The following is a 12,743-nucleotide window of genomic DNA, read 5'->3' as shown; positions in this document are numbered from 1 at the left end:
CCGCAGTTACAGAGTAAGAGGGTATATGGAAGGCGTTTACTGTGCATAAAATATAACGATGCACACACAGTGCTCACTAGTGCTTTGCGCATGATAAAGTGCATGATAAAAGTCACTGAAACCTCACAGCAACCCTAATATTGTCATTTCATAGTCAGGGACACGAAGCACAGAGAATTTAAGCAACTTTTCAAAGGTCACACAGCAGTCCACGGAGGCAGTGAGACTGAAACCCGCAGCCCCGCTCCAGAGTCTGTGGGGCGCCGTGTGGCTACATCTGCTTGGCTGTGACGATGTGACGACCCTGAGCTGGGGCTCAGGGACCAGGGTGGGGGTGGCTCAGTTGCCACAGTGAAGCTGGTATCATCAGCAAAGAGGCTGGAGCCATGGCAGGCGGGTGAGATAAGTCGTGGGAACCAGAGTGTGCAGAGGGAAGATCCTGGGCCAGGTGGCTGAGGAACACCGACCCTGAAGGTGCCAGGCGGGTTCGGGCGGTTCCGGGGGAGGCAGATGCAGGGACGTGGAGGTGGTGGGAAGTGCGTCTCGCAGGGCTGAGGAGTGAATGGTGAGTCTGGAAGAAAAGGCAGGAACAGCAAGCAAAACCCGCCCCCCCCCCCCCCCCCCCCCCCCCCCCCCCCGCCCAGCACTCTGGGGGGTCTAAGGAAGATACAGTAGCTTTTTCTTTTGTTTGATGGGAAAGATGAAAACAACCCCACGGGTGAATGGGACTTTGTGGGGCAACCTGAACTCTCATTTTGAGGTTTTCCTTGGAGTCTGGATCTAACTCTAGGGAGAAAAATTTTTAGGCTTAAGGATGGTGGTGAAAAAAATACTGAAACCCCACTCCACAGGGTTGCAGGCAGTGGATTCTTCCCACTCTCTCCCCCTTTTGCTGGACCTGGGAGGCAGTGGGAAATAAGCCTCGAGAAGAACAGCGAGTTTGGAGGCATTCGACATCTCAATTTTTACTTTCTTTTTGATTCAGTAATCTTTCCCCCATCTTGCATAAATCCATTTTAGCTTCGTGAAGCATACTCTCTAATTACTTGGTAAGAAAAAGCAGAAACCATAACCAATATTTACAAAAAAGTTTGAGTCAACATTGGTCATTGCATTTAAGTGAACATATACTATGGGCTGTTGAAAACGAGAGATTCTGTTAAAATGAAGTCTCACAGATTTATGTAATCTTATCAGTGAACACTACGCAATCATCCCGAGATAGTTTTGCTTATTGCATTATTTACAGAAATATATAACTGATGTCCCTTTTTTGGTTTTTTCCTAGCAGATTCGTTTTTGTTTAAAAAGTAGTTACTTCCCCATTTAAAGGACTTCACAAAATGTTTTCACAAGTACGGCCTCAGGGCTATTTTTCATGTGAGGTTTCCTGCTCCTAACAGCCCCTGAGAGAGCACCCCACCCCTGCCCCACCCCCCATGCTGCCTGTGCCGGTGCTAAAACCGCGCCTGAGCCTTTGTCACCGGCGCACGGGAAGCCAAGCACGAGTCTGGAGTCTTTGCCTCGGACGGCCCCCTCTCTGGCTTCAAAGGCCCCCCACTCCTTACAGACTCGATTTCATGAGTTACAACATGTTCTTCTATTTGTGGTCAAGGGTTTCCCTGACTCTGTCCGATGCTTTAAACCCGTTCGTGCTCTTTGGCTCAATGTGCTTAGTGATCAAATGAAATCATCTGGTAACTGTGTACCCATGTGCCGAGATGTCACCACCCACTAGGGACAGGGAGTCATTGGAAGAAGGAAGATTGCCCAGTGTGTTGAAGATGCCGTCCCAAAACTCGGTCGGTTGTGGGGGGGCCCCCCGCTCAGGGCTGGGGGGAGCGAAGGGGAACCTCACAGTGGAGAGAATCAGGACGGATCAGAGTCCAGCTGCCAGCCCCCACCTCTCGAGAACGGGAGGACGCGTCCACCTCGCTCCCCTCGCGGCTGGGCTGCGACTCAGGCTGTAGAACGGATGGCCTGGCTGCCTGGGCGTCCTCACGGAGGTCCCCTTCAGCTGCGTGACCACGGGCGTCAGAAGACTCGGGTTCAAACTCTAACAACGCTGCCTCTCACGAGCTGAATGACCTCAGGTGAATCACGAACTGATCTGAGGTTCCTCATTTGCAGAAGGTCGGCCTCACACGACGTGGCGAGACCTTCCATCCTCAGTGCAGAGCTCCTCAGTGTAGTTGTAGCTGAAGCCCCCTCCTCCACCCCCCCACCACGTGGTGGCTCTCTCAGGACTGCTGTGTTCGAGATCCTGCTAAAGGCTCCGCGTTGAGGACAGGCGGCCATGAAATGCTCTCATGCTCTGTCAGAGGCCTTCGTAAGGGCAGGCCAACCCCCAGTGGGGCTTTCTGGAAACTGGAGGGGTGACTCTGGCTGTGGCAGTGATGGGGGTGGGGCGCTGCCCCTGACATTTTGTGGGAGCAGCGGGAGAGACTGGATGCCCACGATGCACAGGACCGTCCCACACGAGGGGGAACACCCACTGCCCTGCTGCCCTGCCACCTTTGAAGGCCCCTTGGGCGAGCCCAGAGCCTAACCTCCGTGGCCCACACATGCACAGGAAAGGTGGTCGGGGAAATGGCCCCCTCCCCTCTGCTCCCCCCTCCCCTGCCCCGTATGGCGGTGCCCCGCAGAGGGACCAGCATAAGGTGATCACACTGACTCCAAGAGTGCAACACTGAAGTCTCGCATCACACTGGGGGCCGCAGGGGGGCGGTTTTAAAGCCTGCAATGGAGCCCCCCCCCCACCGTGGGAGAGAGGGACAACTAACGGGAGACGCTGGGACCTGAGGTGATGGAGCGGGGACGTCCCACACGGGAGCTGTGTCAAGGCCTCGATGGGAGGAGGCAGCGTCCCTTTTTGTTGAAGTGCATTTCATTGATTCTGCGACTGCAGTGGGTTGTGCCATTACGTTTCTGGAGGCCACGGTGGTGTGTCCGTGCACCTGTGATAACGTCGCGCTACACCACCCACCCCACACATGCCAATGTCACACGGTCTGCGAGGGTTTGGGGACACGCTAGCGAGGACCTTCAGAATCCGTTCCAGACTTCCCTTCCAGAGGTCACCCAGGACTTGGGACGTGAGGTCTAAACCGGATACACCTGTTCCCCGGGGGCGGGGCGACGGCTAGCTAACTCCACTGTGACCAACAGACGGACAGCAGCCCTGACCGCTGGAGACCTTTGGCAGTGAGGGCCCGGGATGAACTAGAGACACACAAGCAGAGGCTCGCTCTTCTCACCCTGACAGAGGACACAAAGCCAGCTTTCCTGCACGTGGCCTCCCATCTCGGGGACTTCGTGTCCATTTGTGGCCGGGTCAGGGAGCCCCGGCTGAAGGGACGCCAATGCCAGAGACAGAGTGAAGGCCCCCTCCAACCCGTGGCCACCTCTTCAGCCAGGGGATCCCCTTGCGTAGTCACCGCACACAGAGGCCAGAGCTTGCGATTCTGAAAGGCCGAGAATTATTACAGTCGCAACACCAGTGTTGTCCTTCGTCTCCCGGGGGGGAACTCTGCCCATATCTAAGCTTTAAACGTTGAGTTCCACTGAAAATACACAGCAGATTAAGTAGCCCAGATTAAGTAGCCTTTGAGGGGAAATGGCTTTTTCATAATTTTCATGCAATTTTGACTGGTTCCATTATGCGAAGAGGCCTCACCGATGCTGCTACGGACCACTGAGAGGAAAAGCTGGCCTCGGCCAGGCTGTTTCACTGTCTAGTAAGAATAAAACAAACCAAATGCGATACTCATTGACTTACTTTTAAGGGAAAAAACACTCCCATTGTTTCTATGTAGAACTGGCTATTGCAAAATGCCCATTTCCAACCCCTTTACAGTCTACCAGGTCTGCTCATCAGCGCGGGCCTCTGTGGTCAGCAGGGTGTGCCTGCGTGGTGAGTGGGCATATGCTGTTGCTACCGTGTGCATGAAGGGCTGAGAATTTATGACACCAGGGCCACCTACAGAAGGCCAGACTGGCACTGAGGACTCTGTCTTTGGGGCCAGTGACTTTACATGTCAACATGATGCTCCCTTTGTCACGAGGGCTGGCCTTGCCCACGGTTCCCGGACATGCAGGGAGGAAGCTCCTTCCAGGGTGTGCAGGCCCCGGGCAAATAACTTCTGTGGGTCCGTCTCCGTTGGCTGTTTGATTAAAAACGCATTATAGCGTCATGGGAGGCACACGGTGAGCCGGTGAAGGCGTGATCACTGGGCAGAGCGCCGGGACTCGGGCATGTGCTTCGTGGCCAGGCAGCTCAAAGGGCACCGGCGTCTGCCCGGCCCCGTCTCCTCCTGTCCGGACCCGGGAACTTCTGTCCGTGTTCTTTATGACCAGGGTGCCGTTTCTGGCAGCGACAGGTCTCTCACCACGAGGAGCGGCGGCAACGCTGTTAAAACCCGCAGCGCCAAGGATCTCTTGAACCAGTTTCTTCGGGGAAAAAACGGCTCTTCTGCCTCCACCGTGGCCCAGTGCCACTTCCTGGATGGTCGTCACCTCGTCACCTCTGGCGCTGTGCTATACAGCGGTGGCTTCCCACGACTCTCGGGAAGTTTGTGGCTGTGCAGTGTTGAAGGAGCCCGCAACCGAGGCAGGTCTCACCCTGTCCAGCAGGACGGCGAGAGCGGTGACCAACTCCACGTGCCGTAGGGTTTACCACGCAGAACTTTGTAGGGTGAACATGGAATAAGACATCTTCCAGCCACGTGGTCTCTTGGACTCTCTAAGCCAAAATCGTGGCATTCCCAGCATGTGCTGTTTCCTCCCCTGCCTCCCCCATCGTCACTGCGGGAAGGTGGACAGGAAGCCGGCGAGCGGGCCGAGGAGGGAGGTCTACTGTGCGAGCACTGCGCACCCTCATCCGTCATGGTCAGAGGCAGACCCGGGAGCAGGGCGGCACAGTGCCGAGCAAAGACAGGGGCCGGCGTGGACTGGAAGGGCCCCTGGGCGCTACAGCGCGTGGCTCCTGGACACGGTCAGCCAGGTGGGTGCACCTGCTCTCGGGCACAGACGAATGTGTAGCATGGAGCCTGCAGAGGGCTGGGGTGACAGCCCTGGGTACCAGCACCGGATGGGGACACAAGCTAAAGGATGTCTTCTGTCACCTCTGCCACCCACGAGTTATACAGATGGGGGATGGCCCCTGGTTGGAACCCAGACCAGCGAGAACCCCGCCACGGGCCACATGTGCAGCCTGAGACTCAGGGTCCGCCGCAGAATAGGTCCTGAACTTACCGGTGTCTCACCTGAGTTTGAGACACACCCGGTCTCTATGTCACCTCCATGGACAGAGATACAGGGAAGTGAGCGTGTGTGGGCTGGGAATTATGGTCCCAGCTCCTTGCCTGTGAGGGCTCGCTGGCTGTGTCCCTCCGCCCAAGGCCACTGCTCTCTCGCAGCCATGTCTTCCCTACCTCTCTCCTAGACTCTGGTCACCAACCTCTAAGGGGTGCCAACGTGGCTGTCCCACTCCCAGTACTTACTTTATCATGCTCAGCCCAAACAAGGCGGGAGAATCGGGCACGGAACCCGAAGAAGTAATCTGTGCGTTCAGCCGATTAACTTCCCCTCACGGCCGCGTGTCCCGGTCGCTCTCTCCCCTGGCTTCTCAGGGGGAAATGGGCAGCGACCGCTTTCTGGTGCTCTGATGTTCCAAACTAACAAATCGTGGATTGACTAATAGACCGAAGGGGACGGAGCGGGTCAGAATTTCTTTGTAAGACAGCTCTTCCCACCGACAATTGCAAGAAGGTTTCTGCCGCCCCAGTGCCCTTGGAAGTTGGGTTCTTTCTCTTCCAGGAGATAAAATGGGTTGTTAAAGTTCCGTTACAGTGGCCACGACATGTGGGAACACTGTCTCCCAACACCACAGCAAAGGCCAACACCAACAGAGTAACCTGCCTCGACGCTGCCAGAGATGTCACTTCTCCTCGCGCACGGGGCCCTGCTAGTCTGGGGGGGCCGGGTTACAACGCGGTAGTGCCTGTAAGTGTTGGCTGACACCCCACTTCCCTAGCTGTTCAACTCCTCTCCTCCCAAAGATGGGAACAGGGGGCACGAGGCCTCAAATCCTTCTCCATTCTCACTGCTGGAATAGTTTTATTTAGCAGACTTGGCTAAAACTTTCCCAGGACATTCCCGCCTGCCAGCAAAGGCAGGCCCACAGTCCAATAAAGGACCTGGACTGACCCCCAGCTCAGCGTCGATTATTCGAGGCCTCTCAGTCTGCGGAGAATATCTCTGAACATCCGGACAAGTGGACAAGTCTCTGAAGATGGGGCCAGCATCTGCATCCGAGTCAGGGCAGGTGCACTGGTCCCCACCGTGGGTTACCGATCGTGCAGCATCTTGGTGACCGGAGAGCCCCAACGTAAACAAAAATGAAGTGACATAGTGTGGGGACAGAACCGTCCCTGAGGGTTCTTTAAGCATCTCACTTTTCAGAAGAAAAACTGCTGCAGAGAGGCAGTGACCTGGCCGACCCGGGCCTCGGCGAGGGCGAAGAGGGAGAGGCGTCCGAGGTGGTTAGGGACGCGGACAAGCCGGGCTCTGGGCCGGCTGGCCGCTCCCAAGGCGAGGCTGGAGAAGTTTGTGCGCAGGACTACGCCCCGTTACTGTGTGCACATCTCCCAGAGTGACCCAGCGTTGCCCGGGCCGCATGCACTTCGAGGTGGCCCCACGCCTCAGAGGGAATGTCTAGTGAAGTATATTTTTACAAAATCTCCGACCTGGCATGGCCTTACTTTCGAAACAGGGGGCCGCAACAAATCAGTACTGAGCACTCAGGGGCAGAATGGGGGGGGAGGTTCCAGTGAGAGCAAAACATAGAACACAGACGAGTAAAACCACACACATGCATGATTTACACACGCATGTACAGTCTCTGCATGGAGGGGCAACTGGACACAAGTGCAATTGTAACGAGGCTCCTCCCTCTGACTCAAAAGCAGCACCCAGTAACTTCCTGTGCTCTCCCCGAAGGCGTTCTCTCTGCCCCCGCCCCCAGCCCCCAACCGCTGAGAACCCGGCTCTTCTTCAGAAGCTGACTCACGGCCTTCACTTCAAAGGCCGTTTCTGCCGACAGGGTTCTCCATCCAGTTTCAGAAAAGACTCACAAAGGCCCTTTGCCCATCTGAGCGGCGCCTGGTTTTCCCTGGTGCAGGTGCAGGGCCATCGGAGGTGTGAGGTCGACCTCAGAAAACAGAAAGGTAATTCTGATAAGCCAGGGAATCAAAGAGAAGAGCAAAATTCAAACTAAAAGAAAAATACCAACCTTTCAACAGTTCTCACAGCTGAATTCGGCTGCAATTTCTGATGTGCAGAAGGAAGTGGTGAGTCATCCAGTTCCTCCCGGGCCCTCAGAGCGCCGTTTCCCCCGTTTGATCAACGGCAGGGGCCTGGGAAGTGTGGACCATTGGTGTGGCCTCATGACATAGCCTTGACCCTCTAGTCCGGTCAGCTAGAACACATGGACCCTCGCCAATGCAGTGGGCTGCAACTCGAAAGGAAGGATGATTTTCTTAGTTAAAATAATTTACACATTCACAGAGACTTAAGCATACATACATTAACGGTAAAGCAAACCTTGACCTTGTTACATAAAGTAAACAGTTGATTGTGGTGAATGTATTCAGCGTCAATATTTAACGCCCCCCCCCCCCGGGGCATTGCTATGGTAAACACGGACACGCAGGATAGATGTGTGGGAAGGAGGGGTGCGGACGGATGCGGATGGCCGGCTCCTGCGCCACCTCAGAGCACGGTCTGGGTCTGGCTGTGAGACTGCCCAGCCTTGCCTGCTCGGTTCAGCAGGCCTGGCTGAGTGCAGGGAGCGCTGGTCCCCCAGCGGGAGCCGCAGTCCTTGTTGCATCCGCCTTCCTGCCCTCCGACTGGCTCCCATGAGGGACCCGTGCTGTGCGACCTACTCCCTCAAAGCTCAGAGGCCTCAGACAACAAGGGTTCATCCTGGCAGTTTCCTTGGCTAACACAGCAGACACAGCTTCGCCGCTGGCAGGCCCAGGCTTGGGGACTCTCCCCAGGACTCAGCCAGAGCATCAGCCCAGGCTGCAGCCAATGACTGAAGGCTGGGTGGCCGGCTGCTCCCCTCCTGGCCGCTGGGGAGCCCCTGGCGGGGGGCGGGGGTCCAGAGAGCGGCCTGGCCCGGGGCAGGCAGGGCAGGCGGGAAGCAACGATGTCACGGTGGCATCCATCGCTGGCACTGGAAGCTCTCAGTGACACAGACTGGCCTTGGGCCCTGTGGAGACGACTCAGACTGTGAAGACCGAGAGGTGCGAGCGCTGGGCCACCTGGGAGGCTGGTGCCAGCCCCCTGTCCCCTCACCCACGGTCTCTGCAGTCACTTCCAGCAAAACTGCTTGTCCAGAAGCCTTCATGGCAGGCGCTGTGCTTGGGCGGGAACGAGGCCCAAACAACGGGTGGTTTTTGCTCTGTAATTTTTTAATGAGGTGGACCTCTGTGTGCATGGATTAATTCAGAAAGCTTTCCCAAATAAATCAGGGGCAAGACGCAAAATGCAGAGCTGTTGTGGTAGACACAGACAACTGAAAGAATGTAAAAGAAACTTAATAGTGGTTATTTGCGGGGAGGGGGGATGAAAGGCTTATTAATTTCCCTTTGAGTATTCTTAATACTGTTTCCACTGTGAAACACATCCATGTATTTCTTTAAAAAGTCGTAATTTGGGGGCAGTGGTGAGATTTAATTTCTCTATGGTTTTGTGTATTAAAAGTAGAGCAGTGCTTTTAGCTGCTCACCGTCAGAGAAACGTTTTCTGTCGGGGGCTGCCGGAGACGACGGAGGGACAGGAGCCGGTGCTGGGCCCCGCGCCCCGGGCGTGGCAGCGAGGGTGTGTTTACACCAGCATTTCACACAGAGAGAAAGGCCGAGCACTCCCTTGTGCGAGGGACCCAGCGCACTCTGGTCCTGGTGTCCCATCCGAGGCTCCGGGGAAGAACCCTCTGGAGCCGTGCCCAGAGCCTTGCTCCAGCGAAAGGAGCAAGGTTCCCAGCGAAAGTGAAATCTTTTAACAGTATGGGACCAAGGAAATGCAGATTCCTGTAGAAAGCCATTGGCGATTCTGCCTATTATTTTCTTAAAGAATGGGGGGAAAAGGGGAAGGGTCATCAAGGAACATGTGTAAAGGACACGTGGACAAAGCCAAAGGGGGGCAGGATTGAGGGTGGGAGGTGGGGATGGGTGGGGTAGGGGGGAGTGATGGGGGAAAATGGAGACAACTGTACTCCAACAACAATAAAGAAAAGAACAGGTAAACGTTTCCAACCTTGGAAGTGACAAGCAAAGCAGGGGTAAGTGAGGAGTGTCCCCTTGCATCTTCAGTATCCCCCCCAAGCCAGTCTCCCCAGTTACAGCCCAGAAACGGAAGGTTCCTGGAATCACGGTCTCTCTCCCATCAGCCCACCGTTCAACTGTTACCAATAGCTGCCACCAGGTGGCGCAAAACTGAATTGGGACCCGCGTGGATTTGGGTGAAGTCCCCAAAACTCTGGCGGTCGGGATGTGTAAGCCCAGAAGGCAGTTGCTTCGCAGGTCTCACGTGATGCAACGCCACGTGTTCGTCCTGCCTTTTTAGCAGCCCACCTGCACGGTCGAAGCAGGTTTTACTACAAGCGTAAAGATCCCTCTCACAGCCCAGACGGTCTGTTCCCAACGCCAACTTCTGTTACACCCAGGTAAGAACTTAAATTCACCAATTACTGAGTCACCTTCAAGGAGAGGAAGAGATAGACCAACAAGCCTACGATACTTAACAAAATCGCTTTGTTGTTTTTTTTCCCCTAAAGAATAAAAACGAATTTCAGAAAATAAACGTCTTTCCTAGTTATAAGAACTGACATTAACGAAGTGGGACCCTCTGTCGGAGACGCTCCCCACGCTCCCGATAAAACGTTAGTGCCGCATGAGCTGTGGTGCCGAGCCAAGGGAGCGTTTGGCCTCGAAGGGGCAGTTCCTGTGAGGGGTCATTTGAATCACTGGAGACAGGAAAATTCCCTTTGTTATGTCAAAATTAGCTCGGGGAATATAGTGCATCGATAATTTATCTATAAACAAATTAAATCAATGAGATTTTCTTTTCTTTTTTTAAATAACATTTTATTGATTATGCCTTTACAGTTGCCCTGACTTTCCCCTTTGTCCACCTCCACCCAGCACCCCCCACTCCCTCAGGCAACCCCCCCCCCCCCGCCCCCGCCCATAGTTCCTGCCCAAGGCTCATGCGTGTAAGTTCTTTGGCTGCTTCATTCTTTATGCTGCACTTTATATCCCCACGGCTGTTCTGTAGCTACCCGTTTGTACTTCCTACTCCCCTCACCTCTTCTCCCATTCTCCCCCCCACCCCCATCTGGTAACCATCGGGTAACTAACTTCTTTTCTCGTGCTACTTTTAAGAGTCTCCTTTATCTTTAATCTTTGGCCCTTTCTTAACGATGTGTCTTGGAGTGGGCCTCTTTGCATCCATCATAATTGGGACTCTGTACTTCCTGGACTTGCATGTCTATTTCCTTCACCAAATTAGGGAAGTTTTCTTTCTTTTTCAGACAGATTTCCAATTTCTTGCTCTTTCTCTTTTCCTCTGGCTCCCCTATGAGGTGAATGTTGGGTCTGCTGAATTTGTCCCACAGGCAGTTTACACTATCCTCAGTTTTTTTGGATTCTTTTTTCTTCTTGTTGTTCTGCCTGGTTGTGTTTTGCTTCCTTATATTCCAAATCATTGACTTGATTCTTGGCTTCATCCACTCTACTGTTGTTTTCCTGTAAATTGTTCTTTATTTCAATTAGTGTATCCTTCATTTCTCACTGGGTCTTTTTTATGCTGCTGAGGTTCTCACTAAGTCCCTTGAGCATCCTTATAAAGCAGTGTTTTGAACTCTGCATCTGATAGGTTGCTTATCTCCATTTTGTTTAGCTCTTTGTCTGGAGTTTTGATCTGTTCTTTCATTTGGGCCATGTTTCTTTGTCTCCTCATTTTGGCAGCCTCCCTGTGTTTGTTTCTATGTATTAGGTAGAGCTGCTTTGACTCTGTGTCTTGGTTGTGTGGTCTAATGTAGTAGGTGTCCTGTAGGGTCCAGTGGCACAGCCTCCCCCATCACCCAAGCTGGGTACTAGAGATGCACCCTTTGGGTGGGCTGAGTACCCCCTCTTCTTGTAGTTGAGCCTTGGTTGCCATTGGCAGATTAATGGGAGGGATTTACCCAGGCCAGTCAGCTGCAAGGACTGGCTGTGACCACTGACCACCAAACTCTGCCCTCCGTGGAAGACCAGCTGTGCAGGGGCAGGGTGGCAGTGCTGTGATGTGGTCTGTAGCTGTCCACTGGATGCACTGGTCCTGCAGTTTCCCAGGTGATGCAGGCCAAGGTCAGCCTCCACTTGTGTTTTGCCTGGGGCACCCTGCCTGAGCTGTAACACAATCTGAGATGGCTACTGCTGGTGCTGGGCTTGGAGGTTCCCAGGTGAAGCCAAGCTGTGACTCTTATCTGGCTGCTGCTGGGGCTCACGGAAGCCAAGCCAGCTGTTGCTTGTTTGATAGGATTTAAGTGCCGAGACCAGCCATTCTTAAGGGAAAGTAGCTTGGGTGGGCCCGTAAGTCGGGTGGGGGGAGAGCCACTCATACATTTCATGCTATATTTATATGTAAGAATCAGTACCAATAAACTAGTTTATAGACCCTAAGATCAACATTGGCAAAAGCTGAAAACGAAATGTTCAATTGACACATTATAATTTTATTTGTCAACTATACCACAATAAAGCTGAATAAACAAAATACATATTTTTCAGATTGAAAAATCAATCCATCAAGGCGGGATTTTTAAATTATGTGAAACTTGTCGCCAGATCATTGGAGAAATGACAGTAGATGCTGGGACATAAAAATAAGTGATAGACTATGATCTGTTTGAGAATATCATTTGTTGAAAATATTTTTTCTGGAGAGTTTCAATTTCCTTTCTGTTTTAATTTGGTTCACGGGATTTTTTTCTTTAGTTCCTTTGGCTGTTCTCCACCTCCCCAAAATTGTGGCAATTAATGTTTTACTCAGTTTGCTAAGTATATTAGGAGCTTTTTAGCCTGTGGTTTGTGAAGACAAGGGAGACCCGCAGGGGGTGTTCGCAGGAAGCTCAGTGCAGCTTGCCCTCCGATCGGCCCCACACCATGGGGGCCAGCGCTGGCACAGCATCCTCGCCCGCAGGGGAGTGGACACACGCGTCCTTCTCACGTGCAACCAGAGGCCCGTTTCTCCGGGAGGTCTTTGAGGAACCTCCCGCCTAGAGGAAAGGACTAGAAAAGCAGTCGCACTGAGAGGTTTCCCCGGAGTCCGCGTCTAGCGGTCATCTTCTCCTGCATGCACCCAGGGGCCCGCCTTGGGCAAGTGTCCCAAGTTCTGGAACCGTCCGCGACGAGTCACCCAGTTCATGGGTGGCCGAGGTGGAGGGTGCGTGTTCTTTTCCACCGGGAACGTCTTCTGTTACTTGGACAATCTTCATAAACCCCGTGGAGTGTTCCTCGCACTGCGGCCGAAATTGAAGGACCTTTCTCCCTTTAGGTTCCTTTTTCGGGCCTGAAACGGCCATTGGAACCGCCCCCCCCCCAGGCCTCTGCAGGGGTCCCGTGCCCAGCGCGGAGGCACGAGCTCACCCAGCAAGCGTAGCTCTGATGCGGCTGAAATGAGATGAAAGCAGGCTTTGA

This window comes from Desmodus rotundus, chromosome 9 (genome assembly GCF_022682495.2).
Source record: "Desmodus rotundus isolate HL8 chromosome 9, HLdesRot8A.1, whole genome shotgun sequence".
NCBI classification, from domain to species: Eukaryota; Metazoa; Chordata; class Mammalia; order Chiroptera; family Phyllostomidae; genus Desmodus; species Desmodus rotundus.
This window is presented reverse-complemented; position numbering follows the sequence as displayed.